This window comes from Dipodomys spectabilis, unplaced genomic scaffold, assembly GCF_019054845.1.
Source record: "Dipodomys spectabilis isolate Male_0828 unplaced genomic scaffold, ASM1905484v1 ptg000012l, whole genome shotgun sequence".
Lineage (NCBI taxonomy): Eukaryota > Metazoa > Chordata > Mammalia > Rodentia > Heteromyidae > Dipodomys > Dipodomys spectabilis.
Window position 1 is genome coordinate 4,160,752 of NW_024870689.1, and position 17,333 is coordinate 4,178,084.

Below are 17,333 nucleotides of genomic sequence, written 5' to 3' on the forward strand. Positions count from 1 at the left end.
GGTTGGAAGCACGACTTAAGTGGTAGAGTGACAAGCAAGCAAGCTGAATCCTTGAATTCAAACCCTGGTACAAGCTAGCAAGGAAGGAAACATATTCCCAACATTTTCTTTTCATGAAGGGAAGGAATGGGGTGGTTGTTCCATCAATCTTATCTAGGGAAATCATCAGTGATCCTTCCGGCAATCCCCAAGATGACAGAACCGATATCTTCTCTTTTTAAGAGAAGTTCTCTCTCTCTCTCTCTCTCTCTCTCTCTCTCTCTCTCTCTCTCTCTCTCTCTCTCTCTCTGTGTGTGTGTGTGTGTGTGTGTGTGTGTGTGTGTGTGTCCATTGTGGGCTTGAATTCAGAGGCTGGGCTCTGACCCTGAGCATTTTTTCTCAAAGCTAGTGCTCTACCAATTTGAACCAAGTTGCCACTTTCAGTTCTGGTGGTTACTTCAAGATAAGCATCTCATGGACTTTTCCTGCCTAGGCTTGTCTTTGAATCTCAATCCTCAGATCTCAGCCTCCTGAGGAGCTAGGATTATAGGGCTGAGCAACCTGTGCCCAACTAAGGGAAGTCCCTAACAGGATAATCATCTGAATGCCAATTAACGATTCCTACTATTCTCTGTCTGATGTACTGTTAGACTCAAATTTTGTCTGTGTACTTACTAATAAGTTGTTTAACCCCTGTGCTTCCATGTAAGAAAGTTAACAGTTAACTGCTCAGAGCAGTCCAGAGTTCAGTGAATTAATACACAGAAGTTCTATAAAGAGAAGATGTTGGCACACAGTAATACTTAGGAAATGTTATTTTTTATAACAAAATACTAGTTGTGACAGTTATCCTCACATATTATTGAATGTATGGGACAAGGAACATTTCAACTTCCTCTAAGGAAGCAACATCAAAAAAGAAGAGCAACTGTGATTGCCAGTAAAAAGAAAACATTATCCATCTATAGTTTATATAACTGAGAAGTGCACATTATATATTTTTGAAAGCAGCAATGTTAAATCAGTATTAGGCAAGACTGAGATCAGCCAGTGTCATTGTCATTTGATATAGTTTTTCCAACTTTCAAAAGCTTGACAAGGGAGTACAGAAACAAGGATTTCTCAGCATGGTTGGTCAACCTGGCTGCTCTATGGGACAGCACCAGCAGTTCAACTAGATGCTTAGTAACAGCTATCGTCAGCAGAGATTTGTTGACTAGACCTCATGGAGATTGCCATCTCTCAGATAGATCACACAATCATTAGTCTTTTATGAATGCTACAGTATCTCCATAAATATGAAGGTTAGGATGATGCTATAATTCATTCTGTTACTCACCCTTATATCACCCAACTATATAAATGTTCATTGGTTCAGAAAGAATATTATGTGTTCCCAGAGGTATCCAGTTCATGTAATTTCCCAACATTCATATAAATTTATATCTCTTTATTTAGGCAACTCATGGCTTAATTCATCATATTAAATATTAATCCTATTTTTCCAACATATTTTGTAGTTTTTGTTAAGAAAAATAGAAAAAGAGATAGGAGCAGGTTGGACTCTCCATCTTTTTAAAAAATATTTACAATATTTAATATACACAATGTAATAAGAATTAAAGATTAATTTTCCAGTTGTTTTCCTTACTCTGATGTCTTTGTTTTTAATGGTTTCCTTTGTACAATTTAAATCTATTGTGTTATCCTATTTATTTAGGTCTGATACCTAAAAAATGTTGTTTCTTCTTTCCTTGTATATAATTCAGTGACAGTGAACTCAGTTTTTCTCAGGTTTTCATGTGTTTTAGCCTTTAAAATTTTTCAGAAGTTTAATTTAGAAGTAAAACAGAAAGATCCTTGATAGAAGTCAGTACTATATTTTTATGTGAATGCACACAATGTTTAGTCATTCTCAGAAAGAAAGTCGTCAATGAAAATATTATGTATTATGCAAAGTTATGATATGCTTGAGTGTCAAATTTCTGTACAAACTGGGGAGATGTTTAGGTTATTATGAAAACTGACATGTGCCATGCATTCACTTGATTTCAATCTCCTCCCACTCCAATCAGTGCCAAATTAAAACATCCTTTCTATCCCACATCATCTGAATATTTCATATTTCTGATTTTATATCAAAACATACAAGTAAAAGAAGTGAAATGAGAACATCATGTGTAATAAATAAAAGGATATCTGCTAATCATTTAGGTAATATAACCACTTTCCAACCTTAAAACAAAATTGTTTCATATAGTGGCATGTAAAATTCAATATATTCTGGCCAGATACAATGGATTGAGGCTTATGTTTGTTTTTTTGTAACACTCAGGGACTTTTACATGCTAGACAAGAGGTCTACCACCAAGCCATACCACCAGCCCACAGGGAATAACCCTTGCTTACATTGTATTTGATGTTGGTATGAATTGTGTAGGGGAAGGCAAAAAAACCCCATTTAAATAGAGATACAGGTGGACCCATTGCAACAATGAGATACACAAGTCATTATGTTGAAAACTAACTTTACAACTTTGGCCGGGCAGAGGCGGGGAGGGGGGCAAGATGGGAAGGGATAGGAAGGGGAAACAAAGGAGGAGGCAACAATGCTTGATAAGAAATGTACTCATTACATTTCCCATGTAATTGTAACCCCTCTGTATGATATTTTCACAATAAAAAGTTTAAAAAAGAAAAGAAAAATAATGTAGTAAATCTTAAAATCTGATATAAACTTATAACAGCTCTTACAGCCTCACCCACTCCTTGTCGGCTGGTGGTATGGCATGGTGGTGGACTCTCCATCTTGACAGGCTAGGACTACTTACTGAGAATCAGCAAGTGGCAACCAAACTTCCTGGAGGAATGGAGGCTACAAGGAGGTGGGGTTGGAGGTGGACTTTTGTGGAGTCTCAGTCAGGGGGCAGAGGTTATCAAGGAGGTTATCAAAAGGTATTAGGGCTGAGAGGTGGGGACATTCAATCAGCTCACAGTGGAATGTTGGAGGCCAGGCTTGGGTCAGACTGCTCTGCCTGCACATCAAGTCCACACATACCTGGGTTTTGCTTGGTGTCCATATGCACCTGGGACAGTAGGGTGGTGGTCAGTCTTTCATATTCCATCCTTAGGTACATAAGAAGATTGGGACAAGACGGGAGAAGTAAGTCCTTAATATAGGTCTTTGGATAGATAAAAGGATTGGGCTGGAAGAAGAGATCAGGAAAGAGTTGTTATACTTTTCTTGGAGATTCTTCATCTGGTCCTATTGGGGATTTATTATCCAAACTGTTCTGTTTGGAATTCATATTCCATTTGGGATTTTCTAGCTGAGGTATCATCCTAGTCGTGAACTTCCCTTCGCTTTTTTGTCAGTCATAGGGCTTTAACTCTGGGCCTAGGTGCTGTCTCTCAGCCCTTCAGCTCAAGACTACTTCTCTACCACTTGAGCCACAGTGCCACTTCTGGTTTTCTGGTGGTTAATTGGAGATAAGTGTTTCATGGACTTTCCTGCCTGAGCTGGCTTTGAATTGTGATCCTCAGATCTGAGCCTCTTGAGTAACTGGGATGACAAGAGTGAGCCATCAGTGCCTGGCTTTGGTCTTGCACTTCAGATGGGGTCAGGTATGAAGTACTCCTGAAAACCAGGAAGGACCCGGAGGTGGGAGGGGTGGGAGGTGAGTGATCATGGGAGAAATGTGGAGTTATGAGAACAAAGCAGGTTCCCATCAACTTTGAATAGCAAATTAATTCTTCTGATAATCATCAATCATTGTGGCCTTTTTACTCTTATAATAAGTCACAGTGATAACATTGTTATTTCTATATCTATATCTATATAGATAGATAGATAGATAGATATATTCACAGTGATATGTCTATAGTGCTAACCAGATGCTAGGCATTATGTGTACATTCTCTCCCTTACACATACACACACTCCTTAAAACAACCCTGTAGCATAAGTACTGTATTATTACCATTTTACAGATGAAGAAAACAGAACTACTGAAGAAAGATTAAATAAATTTTCCAGTCTGGTGAGTGGTGGAGCTACAATTTGTACTCAGCACTCTGGGTCCAACTCTATGCTCTTTAGACACGCTTCCTTAAAAGTTCTAATGGTTTGAAGGTGAAGATGAGTGGAAGAAGTATAGAGAACAGGAAATCAATACTTGTGAAAGCATGTCAGATGTGAGGATAGTAGGAGAGGACAGGTATGTCTGAGATTAAAAATAGGAGACATGAGGTGAACCCAGGGAAGGCACAGGTGGAACCGGGGGTCCTATGGAGGCATGACCATGTAGGACTGTGTAGGTCAGGTCAGAAACTATAAAAGAACAGGAAATCACTGGGGGGAGGTATGCAGTGAGGTAGAGGGAACAGCAGTCTGAATGCCACTTTGGTACACAAGGTGAAAATGCAGGGAGCCACGTGACAGCCAGATGACTGTGCTGTTGGAGGTATGGTACAAATCACACAGAACAGAGGGAAGGATTGAATTTTGGAGAGGGAGTCACAAAGGGAGTTCCATAGGTTATTCCTAGGCTTCTACTTTGTGGAAACAACTGAGGAGGCTCAGAGGCTTGTAATGAAAGTAATTTGCTAAATCCTGGAGATGTGGAGTACAAGGAATATATGGGATCAGGGGAGGTGGCCAAAATTATACTGAAGGAAGGACTCAGAGATAATTCTGGAGATATACCTGACAGTTTAAGGCACAGGATACATAAGATCCCACAAACAGGCTCTAGAAGAAGAGAAGCTGAAAGAGATGGCATTTTAAAAGACCTACAAGGCAAGGATGAGCCTTTAAAGGAGATGCTGAGACACAGAAGGAAAACCAGTACAGTGATATAAGAAGCCAGTTAGAGGACATGTTTAAGAAATCAATAAATTCCAATGATTCTGAGAACCAAGAAGACTCAGGTTGAAACATCCATTACATTAGGAGACATGGTGACAGCTTCCAGAACACAAAGAGGGCAAGAGTTAAGTGTGGAATGAAGATGGGGTATGTAAATGAAGAAAGAGTGCACACAACTCAGAAAAAGTGAAGCATGAGAGAATGGAGGGTCAAGAGAAGGGTCAGCAGATTTCTGAGTGCCAAGCTCCAGTGGCTCACACCTGTAAGCCTAGCTACTCAGGAGGCTGAGATCTGAGAACCACAGTTCGAAGCCAGCCTGGTTACACAAATCCTTCAGACTCTTATCTCCAATTAACCAGCAAAAATAGCAAAAGTGGAGGCATGGCTCTAGCAGTCATGAGCAAAAATCCAAGAGACAACATGAATCTCTGAGTTCAAGTCCCAGAACCAGCATGAGAATGACTGTGTTTAAACTGTTGATTCCAAGACCAGAGCTGGGAGAAATGAGATGAATACAGAGGGGAAAAACCGGACATATGAAGCTTCTATGAAGTAGAGAGAGAAGACCAAAAGCTCTAAGAGCTGTGAGAAGATGGGCTTTTACCAGGAAGGCAGGAACTTAGGAGGTGAGTGGCTATAGACAGGTTTGTACCTTTGACAGGGAAAAAACTGTGAAGTTCCCATCTGATGGCTCCCACCTTGTTTATGACACAAAGCTGCACAGGGAGAATGAAAGAGGAGGTTTGGGGCGAAAGGGAAAGGGTAGTGTCAGAGTTCTGAGCAGATAAGAAGGACTAAGCTGTAAAGGTGGTAAAAGTGAAACCCTGAAACAGATTGCTATGTGGAACTGAGGACTCATTTTAGAATACTGGGGGTCAAGCCTTGCAGAGATTTCAAATTATTACAGTGCCTGCCTGTGGGTACAGGCACGTAGGACAACTGTGAGAAGTCATCCTGCTGGGGTTTGGCTAAGCGAGATCCCATACGAACTCCAAAGGAAAAGCGGACTTAAGGTATAAACCTGCTAGATATGGACCAGGCACCTAAGCAACAAGAAGAAAAGAGAGAAAAGAGGGACTTGGTGATAATAACAGGAACAGAAAAAAATGAGTTGAACAGCTACTGATGGAAAGAGGTGGGTAAAGAACAGAATATTTGAATTTAACCCATTAATTTCATTAAAACCCATTAGAAGTAGACACAAGTGGGTCATGCTTCATGTTAGCTTTTCAGAAGACAGATACAGAGGATTGTGGTTTGAAGCTGGCCCAGGCAAAAAGTCTACTAGACTCCATCTCCAAAATAACCACCAGAAACCAGGAATTACAGCACTAGCTGTCAGCAAGCTGAGCAAGAGCTCAAGGCTCCAGTTCAAACCCCAGTACCTAAAAAAATCACTCATTAGCAATTGTGTAGATTTTAAGTCAAAGCCCAGCAAAATAAGAACCAGGAAATGGGTGCTAGTAAGAAGGGAAGGGAGAGGGGAGGGGAAGGAAGGGGTTGATGAAGGGGGAAGGTTGGAGAATGCAGGCAAGAATCCAAACCACAGAATTAAGACATAATAAGGGAAAGGGTGTGTCAAAAGGGTGTGTGTGAAGATGTGACACAAATCAAGATGCAGAGTACACAAAAACAGCTTTGGTAAATTGCAAAACTTTCCATACATAACCTAGAATTAAGATAAGTAAAGGAAGGGGTGGCTTGGAGAATTGGGAGAGAATGCTGAAAAGGTAACATGGATCAAGACGCATTGTATTCATCAACTGCTTTGTACAACTACCTAAAGATAACAAAAATATTTTTTAAAAGGAAACTGAGAATGACTATGATCATAATGCAAGACACAATGCTATCTACTGTTAAGACAGAAAAAAATGGGAATGCAAGTTTCAGAACCCAAATAAGATGATTATGTTAAAAAAATTACTCATTAGATAGCTTGAGCAGGATTGCTCCTTATTAATACATTAAGAAGATGTATGAAAAGATTATAACCCAATGAGGAAAATACGTGAAACACCCTACTTAGTTGGAGATTCTTCATCCAGGACACACAGGGTCTCCTCCACTGAATTCTCTTCCTTCAAAGCCATAAACTCCACGCCATTGAAAAACAGCAAAAGCCTCTGCAGCCATATGAATGCGTTTACACTAATGCTTTTACAACCATAAGATCGCAAAAGCAAATTTTAATGGCCCATTTCTTCTTCTTCTAAAAAAAATGCATTATTAAGTTTTAAACTTAAGAGCATTGCACTGAAGCAAAATTTTCCTACTTACGCTTTCTGCATAGCTGAGATTACAGATGTATATCCCCATGTCTGGCTTGTTGATATTCAGTCTTTTCCCCCAGATAACCTCAAACCATGATCCTCCTAAGTCTCTAGAAATTACAAGTGGGGGTCACTGAGCTCAAATTAATGTCTTTTTTCTTAAGTGTTTGCTTTTCAAGGAGTTCTGTGCACATACAGTTGCCACAATAAAATAAATTTTTCATCCATATAAATTTCCAGAATAAGAAAATTAATTTTAGCACTAGAAAATTCCATAAAATAAGAATGGGCTATATGCCAGGCAACAGCGGCTCATGCCTATACTCCTAGCTACTCAGGAGGCTGAGATTGAGAATAACAGTTCAAAGCCATCCAGGCAGGAAAGTATGTGTGAGTCTTATATCCAGTTAATCACCAGAAAACTGGAAATGGAGCTGTGGCTCAAAGTGGTAAAGCACTAGCTTTAATGCACTAGCCTACATCCTGAGTTCAAGCCCTACAACCAAGAGAGAGAGGGGGGAGGAAGAATGGACTACAAATAAATCAAAATTCTTATCTTAGAAAATTCCAGCTACTTAAAGAGTCATAAACTGAGGCGTTCACACCTATAATCCTAGTACTCAGGAAGCAGAGGACTGCAATTTGAAGCTAGTCCAGGCAGGAAGGTCTGTGAGACTCCAGTTAATCACCACAAAGGAAGTAGAATGGTGGCTCAAGAGGTAAAGCACTGGTCTTAAGCATCCAGGTCCTGAGTTCAAGCACCATGGTCAACATGAGAGACAGAAAGAGAGACAGAGAGAGGGAAACAGAGAGGACACCATAAATATTCTTTTTCTTGTCAGTCCTGGAGCTTGAACTCAGGGCCTGAGCACTGCTTCTGAGCTTCTTTTACTAGCACTCTACCACTTGAGACACAGCACCACTTCTGGTCTTTTCTGTTTATGTGGTACTAAGGAATCCAACACAGGACTTCATGCTTGCTAGGCGAGCACTCTACCACTAAGCCACATTCCCAGACTCAACCATAAATATTCTTAAACTACAAGTATTAAAAATACTTCTTAAAAATAAGACTATGTTGGGCCTGGAACTACAGTAGAAGACCAACAAAATGCTGTGGCTTAAGTGACAGAGTGTTTGGTCTAGCAAGCCAAGTTCAATTCCCAACACTGCTGTAAAAAATTTACAGTCACATATGGAATGCAGCATTTTTTACAACCTGGTTCAGAAAAAAAATTTTCAATGATGGCTTTTTAAGGTTTAAAAGTACATATAAATTATATTGCATTAATAAAATACATCTCAACTTAAATATTTTTTTGTTCTAAGTATGTAGAAACAACATTCAATTTTTAAAAACACTCACAATTAAAAGAGGTATTCTTAAGGAAGGAACCCAAAGGTGCAATGAATGCCTCTGTGCCAGTGAACATATAAAATAATATTTATCAACATGAATTTCAGGAAATTGCAACAAGTTTTTAATATTTTTTCCTCTTGTTGATGAAGATGGTGTTTTTTCTTTTTGCTTTTCGGTCTTTGTTTCTTGTTTTTTGCCTGTTTTTCCTTTAACTGTCTTTGGTGGGTAATAGGAGGCAAAGCAATGGAAGAACAAATGGTGAACAAATGCAGCAGTGGTACTCAGTAGACACCATCAGGAAAATGAACTGTGGAACTATACAATTTGTAGGTAGAGATGGGAGAGGGAAACGGAGATAACAAAGGAAGGGGTGAAATTGCCCCCAAAGAAAAAATTCATTACATGCTTATGAAATGGTAACCCTTCTATACATCTCTTTAGTAATTAATAACAGTTGCTGGGAAGGTGGATCAGTGGTAGAGTGCTTGCCTTGCATGCATGAGGCCCTGGGTTCAATTCCTCAGCACCACATAAGCAGAAAACGTTGGAAGTGTTGTTGTGGCTAAAGTGGTAGAGCACAAGCCTTGAGCTGAAGAGTTGAGGGACAGTGCCTAGGCCAAGGTTACAGGCCCCATGACTGACAAAATAATTAATAACAATTTTTTAACCTCACAGTTTCTTTTTGCCATGAACTTTGATTAAATTCTACTTTAGTTTTGTTTTTCTTTTGTTGTACGGGCTCCGAGTCTTGAATTCAGGGTCTCTCTCTCTCTCTCTCTCTCTCTCCCCTGGCTCAGCTTTTTCTCTCAAGGCTGGCACTCTATCACTAGAGGTACACTTTCACATCCAGCTTTTTATTTTTTTTTCTTGTTTAACTAGAGATTCAAATATCTATCTCAGTTTCATCTGCCTGAACTGGTTTCAAACTTTTAATTCTCAGATCTCAACCTCCTGAGTAGCTAGGAGTATAGATGTGAGCAACAAGTCCCTTCCTTTAAAAAAATTATTATATATTAGTTATACAAGGGGAGATTTTGTTGTGACATTTCCACACAATGTTATCCTTCTCCCTCTTCTTAAAACAATTTCAAAAAGTTTCAGTTTTATTTTGACAAAAATCTACTTATCCATATTCATTCTCTTTCTCCTTAGTTAGCGAACCTTCTTTCTAGTTCTCTGCCTCAGCCTCTCTCTCTTCCCCCAACTTTCCATTGATCAACAGTTTTCATGTTATTTTCATATATAGTTATAATGTATCTCAAAATTATTCACTCCCTTTTTCCCTTTCCCTTCTCCTCTTAAACAGTCCTGTAAACTCAATTTGTAAATCTGTCCATATACACAAAGGTACAATCATGTCTATGAATATATATGCTCTTTAGGCCTAGCTTCTATATCGGAAAAAAACACGTATCTTGTGTTTTTGTTTATTTTTATTTTTTAGCTTGGCTCATTATGATGTCCTCTATTATATCCACTTTTCTGAGAGCGACATGATTTCATTTTCCTTCATGGCTGTGTAACATTCCATGGTACATCTATATTACTTCTTCTTTATCAGTTCAAGAGGATTCCAAGTGTCTGATTCCATCATTTGGCTATTGTGCACAGTGTTGTAATAAACATGAGTTATGCTGGCATCTTTCAGGTATATTGATATATTCTACTGACATACGCCTCATATTGGTATAATGGAGTCTTTGGAAGGGTCTATTTCTAGACTGATATCCATAATAGTTGCACTAGTTTGCATTCCCACCAAAAGAGTATAAAGATTCCTTTTCTAATTCATCTTACCACATTTTCTTGGTGGCTGTCATTCCAACTGAAGTAGATTTAATCTTATTGCAGTTTTAATTTGCATGTTCTCTATTATAGCTAAGGCTGTTGAACATTTCCTCATGACTTTATTAGCCATCTTTTTCTTCTTCTGAAAACTATGTAATTAGATTATTTCTGGGTTTTTTGCTGTCTAATTTCAGTCCTTTATATAGGATGGATATCAATCCCTATCCTTTATTTGTTGAATAGCTGGCAGCCCTAGGAAACTCCAAATTGTCATTACTCAGTCATGTGAGTCTGTCCTTCATTCCAGTCACTGCTGCCAGTGTTTTCAGCATGAGCAAGGGATGAACTGCACATCTCTTTGCTTTCACTTCCACATGGATCCAAAGTTCACATGACAGCACTGACTGCACATCAGCTGATTAAAAAAACAGGAGGGCCTGGGGACTTGCTCAGTGTAAGAGAACTCATCTGGCAAGTGCAAGGATTTAAGTTCAGACCTGAGCTCTGAAAACTACAGAAACAATTAAACAACAATCACAACCAAAACCACAAAAAGTGAGTCTTACCTGATGCTGGTGGCTTATACTGGTAATCTTAGCTACTTAGGAGGCGGAGATCTGAGGATTGTGGTCCAAAGCCAGGCTGGGCAGGAAAATCAGTGAGACTCTTATCTCCAAAAATCCAGAAGTGAAGACAAGGCTCAAGTGGTAGAGCGCCAGCTTTCAGCATAAAAGCTCAGGGTGAACACCCAGGCCCTACGTTCAAGCCCCAGATCCTTCACACATTAAAATGTCTTACTCTAAGACTGATTTATTAACTATCACCACCTAAATTCCTGTCACAAAGAAACCCAAAATGAATGCCACGAGACACGTCTTTCCAACACCACTCCTGGAAGCCCCACAAGTGGCACAGCCACCTCTTCATACATACATATAGATATTATGTGTATATGCGTATATATGTATATCTAGATACATACATACAATTGAAGTAAGAAAAACATCATTGAGAATATGGAATTCCAGATTGAGCAACCACTCAAAAAGTTTCTCTTCAGGTCCTATAGAAGAGAATGGTAGTAAAACTAATGTTACATTTGGCATTATTATTTTATACATTTGTCTTTTAGAACAGATACTCAAAGAAGTATAGTTCTGCCTGGCATTGTGGCACATGTCTGTAATGCTAGCATTCAGACGTGGCAGTAGCAAGCTAACAATTTAGAGACCAACCTGGGACACAGAGAACTCCAGGTCACCCTGGAACTGTCTGTATCCAGAATAATACTAACAACAAATAAAAACAAGATTACATAAAAAGCTTAGACTCTTTAAAAGAAGAAGAACAGAAGTACAGATGCATCAAGTTTCTAATTTATGGAAAGCTTGTCTTGCACAGTTCCTTGCTCTACATCATCCCTTACCCTACAGTATATCCTACCACTTGGTCAGCAGACACCATGAAAGCCAAAACCCCTGTAAAACCAAATACATACCTACTCTAGCAGAACTGGCAAAGATTGAAAGTATCATGAAACCATAAAGAAATGTCTAACAGGAGGAAGATACAGGAGAAACTTCTCTTGGAGCTGCAACCCACATCTACAAATGTCTATAAAGTAAGAAGCAATACCAAGAAGCTAAAAGGACTCTGAAAGGTCTCCAAAAAGTATATAATATGTGGGAATTTAGAAAGCTTATTAAGACATACATAAATATGCCAGGCCATATACTTGTTTGGGCATCAGCAAGTATGTAGACATCTGTCACAAATCATTAGCTAATATAAAATACGAAAAGATCCTTAAAAGCAGTTTCAAATCTAAATGCAACAGAGCAAACTTGTTTTAAAAAGTTATCACCTAGAAGCTGGGCACCGGTGACTCAGGCCTGTAATTCTAGCTTCTCAGGAGGCTGAGATCTGAGGATTATGGTTCAAAGGCAGCCCAGTCAAGGAAGTCTGTAAGACTCTTATCTCTAGTAAACCACTGAAAACTGGAAGTGGCACTGTGGCTAGAGTGGTAGCCTAGAGCTGAAGAGCTGAGGGATAGCACCAAGGCCCAGAGTTCAAGCCCCACAACCAAAAAAATAAAGTTATCACCTTGGTACTTACACTAAAAATGTTATCTCAGTAAATCAAAGCCCCAAATCAGTCTCTGCTTAAGGATAAATAATTATAAAGCATAATTCAGTGATCACAATTCTCAATAAAAGCAAATAAAGGTACATAGATTTCCACTACATCGTAGGCTCTCAGAGGACACACATTCACCCCTTACCTGGTCTCTTTACCTAATCCCCAGGTACAAGCTCCATATCTACCTATGCAGTCTTCAGTTCTAATACCTCTAGAGAAATGAATAGTATTCCTTTAAGCTACTACTGACGCTCTAGTCAATTTCTACATCAGAAAAAGCGATCATAAAAGTTGTCCCAAGATATCCTTTCAAAAAGTAATAGCATAATAACATACTGATATGAATTTGGCTAAATATTCATACATAATTAACAGATTCATATATTATTGAAATTTATGTAGAAAATAGCACATATAAAATGACTTACGTTTTATCATTCCCACTGTATGTTTCAAAATGTTGTTTCCCTGTGTGGTCATATGAATCAAAAGCTCTATTCCTGGGACCGCCTCTCCCTCTGCTTCTCATGCCCCCTCTTGGGCTTCCACATCCTTTCAGCGGCCTCTCTCAATCAAACTTGTCCACTGGTCTAGTCAAAGATGACAATGCAATATGATAAGAGAACCCAAGCCTCTGCCAGTGTTCTGCCTCATCCAGGCTCCTGTATGGTGTGGTACACTACCAGGATCTGGTGGTGTAATCACCTGCCCAGTTTCCCTTCTGCCCATCCTCCTGCTTTCTGAGGACCTACTTTTTTTCTACTAGACTCCAATCTCCTAAGATGTAGTTCTAAATGAATACATCTTTTTAATCATTTCAACACCTTGTTTATTAACTTTTTTTAATTTGTAAAGGCTTTCCAAAACATTTTCCCTAACAACAAATTACTTATTTAAAAGAGATCCTGGCTGGGCACTGGTGGCTCACGCCTATAATCCTAGCTGTTCAGGAGGCAGAGATCTGAGGATCAAAGTTCAAAGCCAGCCCAGGCAGGAAAGTCTAAGAGACATTTTATCTCCAATGAACCACAAGAAAACTGAAAGTAGAGCTGTGGTTTAAAATGGTAGAGCACTAGCCTTGAGCAAAGAAGTTCGCAGAAAGTGCCCAAACCCTGAGTTCAAGCCCCATGACTGACCAAAACAAAAACGGATCCTGAAATCAAGTAATCCGGATTATTAATAGCTTCAATACTTGCACCAGTAAATTATCCTACCATTCTCTCATGGCTAAGAAAAGCCATTCTTACCACAATAGAAAAAAAGATCGAATTTACAATTTTCTTTTTTTGAAAACAAATGCAGAAGTATTGATGATGAATCTTACCTTTTTCATATAAAACATTATGCTAAATAAATTCTCTACATTGGCTTTTCTACCTTCTAACAAAACCCAAATCAATTTTAAAACAGAACATATTTTTTCTGATTTAAAATTCTATTCTTTTCCAATATTCTTTATTAGCATTTAATATAATTTTGAGAAAAGAGAAATTATTTTTAACCTATCAAAATTCCTTACATAAATTAGACTAGACATAGAAATACAGAAAAAAAATAATAGCACATTATGAATTGTTAGAATATAGTCCAAAGGCTAATGATTTTTAAAATAATTTTTATTGAGATTCAGTGATTACATAAAATTCACAAATTTCACAGTATTGTGGGATTGTAATACTTAAAGTCATATACACATTTTAACCTTTACAAGGCAAATTGTCATTATCATGGTCTATAAAGTTTGTGAATTCTATAAGTTTTGACAATACAACTATTTCTTCCAAATCGGTTGATATGTACCTTTCTTTCCTTTTGTTTAGTGTAAGCTGCTCCCTCTTTCCCTCTCATTCTCTCCCTTCCATTGCTGCCCTTGAATTGCTTAGTTCATTTTCATTCAATGTCCAATGTAGCTGATGTGCCCCTCTGTTATATAGTCTCCTATTTCCCTCTGATTCTGTGTCCTGCTCCTAGCTCCCCTCAGATGTGCACATATATATGGTACATATATATGGTATCTATCTATCTATCTATCTATCTATCTATCTATCTATCTATCTATCTATCTATCTATCTATCTATTTATCTATCTACCATATATAAGGTCGAGAACATGGAGTCATTTAGGAATGATATGACAAATTAAGTAGAGGTCCTTTGTTTCTTGAATCCTGTTTATTTTGTCATATCTCTTTGCATTTTGGATTTAACATTCACATATCAGGAAGCGATGTGCCATTTGTCTCTCTGGTCTTGGCCTACCTTGCTTGAAATGATTTATTCTAATTCTATCAATTTCCAGTGAATACCATTATTTTATCCTTTCTAATGCCTGCATATTTCACTGTATGTAGGTACTACAATTTTTTGATCCATTCATCTGTAATGAGGCATCTGGGTTGTTTCCATATCTTAGCTATTGTGAACAGTGCTGCAATAAACATGGAGGTGCATGTGTCCTTGTATCCTGGTTCCTGTTGCTCAGGGTAGATGCCTAGGAGTGGTATGGCTGGGTCATATGGGAGGTCTATATTTAGCTTTCTGAGGACCCTTCAGACTGCTTTCCAAAGTGGTTGTGTTAGTGCACATTCCCACTAGCAATGCAGGGGTTCCTCTTTCTCCATATACCCTCCAGCATTTGTTGTTGGCTGACATTAGGATGTGGTCCATTCTGACTGGTGTAAGGTGGTATCTCAGTGTTTTCATTTGCATTTCCTTTATGGCCAGGGATGATGAACATTTCATGTGTTTCTTTGCCATTTGTATCTCTTCTTCTGAGAAGTTTCTCTTTAGCTGCTTTCCCATTTATTATTTGTTTGTATTTGGGAGGATTTAGTTTCTTGAGTTCCCTGTATATAATGGATATTAGGCCTTTCTCTTATCTATTGCTGGTGAACATTTTTTCCCAATTAGTTGGTTATCTTTCTAGTTTGGTTTCTATTTCTTCATTGATGCTGAAATTTTGTTTTAAGATAGTCCCATTCTTCGAGTCTCCAATTTGTTGTGACCCGGGGACTTTGTTCAAAAAGTTCCTGCCTGTGCCTGTAAGTTCAACTGTCTCTCCTACTCTGTCCTGCAGTAGTTTCACAGGTTCAGTTTTGATGGGAAGGTCTTCAATTCATTTTGAGTTGATGCTAGTGCATGGAGACAGGTTGGGGTCCTCTTTTAATTTTGTGCATGTAGCCACCTTGTTTTCCCAGCACCAATAGTTCTTCTACTGTATGTCTTTGGCTCCTTTGTCAAGTGTCAGATGAACCTAGGTGTGTGATTTTACTTCTGGATCTTCTAGTCTGTTCCATTGCTCTTCGGGTCTGTTTTTGTGGCAATACTAAGCTGTCTTTGTTATTATGGCTCTGTAGAAGAGCTTGAAATCTGGTATCGTGGTTTGTCCTTCATTGTTTCTTTTGCCTGTAATTGCTTTGGCTATTCTGGGTTGTTTGTAACACAAATCTTTAAAAAAAAAGTCTACCCAATACTTGAACAGCAAACACATACATGGGAAACAACATCAGTGAAAATCAGTCCTACATTTATAGAAATCTAGATCAGATAACAACAAAACACCAAAGTCTTCTCAAATATATTAATGATAGACACCAAGCCTAAAATCATCCCTGTGTTGTAATCCTTGAAAACAGTATATATTCCATATACTTTTTTCCCATTTCCTTTATTGTTGTTGTTGTTGTTTTGAGTTTGCATTTTTTTGAAACGTGGTCTTCCTAATCTAACCCAGGATACAAACTTGCAATTATCCTGCTTCAGCCTCATAATTACTAGAACAACAGGTGTGAAGCAGCACACCAGGTCTTCTGTATTTTAAAACTTGATGAAAATTAAATAATCTTGTACTCAAGAAGTTTAATTCTTGACAAACTCCAACACAAAATGCAGAAGAATAACATATGGATCATGAAACCTGAGCTGGGTGTCAGTGGCTCACACGTGTAATCCAGCTACTCAGGAGGCTGAGATCTGAGAATTGTGGTTCAAAGACAGCCTGTGCAGGAAAGTTCGTGAGACCCTTATCTCCAATTAACCACCAGAAAACCAGAGAACACTGCCATTTACATTTGGTAGGAGCATTAGAAGTTGTGTCCTCTCAATGGGTCATGTGAGAAATATGTATGCTACAAAAATAACTGGTCTACACTTTATTCCAGATTAAAGAAGGTAGAACACTTCGTGAAATTTGAATGCAAATTAAATAATTTAAAGAATCAGATAATAGTGCTATATCAATATTAATTACTTTAATAATTCTGTCATTGTTTTTGGCAAATACATAAAGTATTTAGGGATAAAGGAACACTTACACATCTTATTTCTAAATGACAAAGAGAAAACTATGTATGTAGAAAAGGAGAGAATGGTAAAGCAAGTATGTTAAGAAGTTGATATTCAGGGAATCCAAATGAAGGGTATAAGAGAATATTTTATGTAATTCTTGCCATGTTTTTATAAATCAAATTATTTTAAAAGAAATAAAGAAAAGTCACTTCATTGTCTCATATCCCTGTGCCCCTACTATTATATATGTTATTTCACTTCACAGACAGATTTTCATGTCACAAAACTCGATCTTTTTAAGGCTACCATACTTATTAAAAAAAGAAAAGGTGACATGTTCAACTATACTTTTTAAAGTTCCATACTTTTTAAAAATGATGGCAACGACGGTTTCTGCATTTGAACAAAAATTTCATTTTTTCTATAGAATAAAAGTCTGAATAGAAAAAAAATACATAAACCTTTCAAAAATTTAGTTCTTATCCAAGAGGCTTTACATATAAAAGTGGCCATTACAGAGAAAATTTGAAATAATCACCAAAAAATAAAAAAATAAAGTGAGATTTTCCAGAACTTTCTCTAACCTTGTGGCAGATCCACCAGGTTGTGCATTGCTGTTTTATGTGTCCCTTCTAGTTAG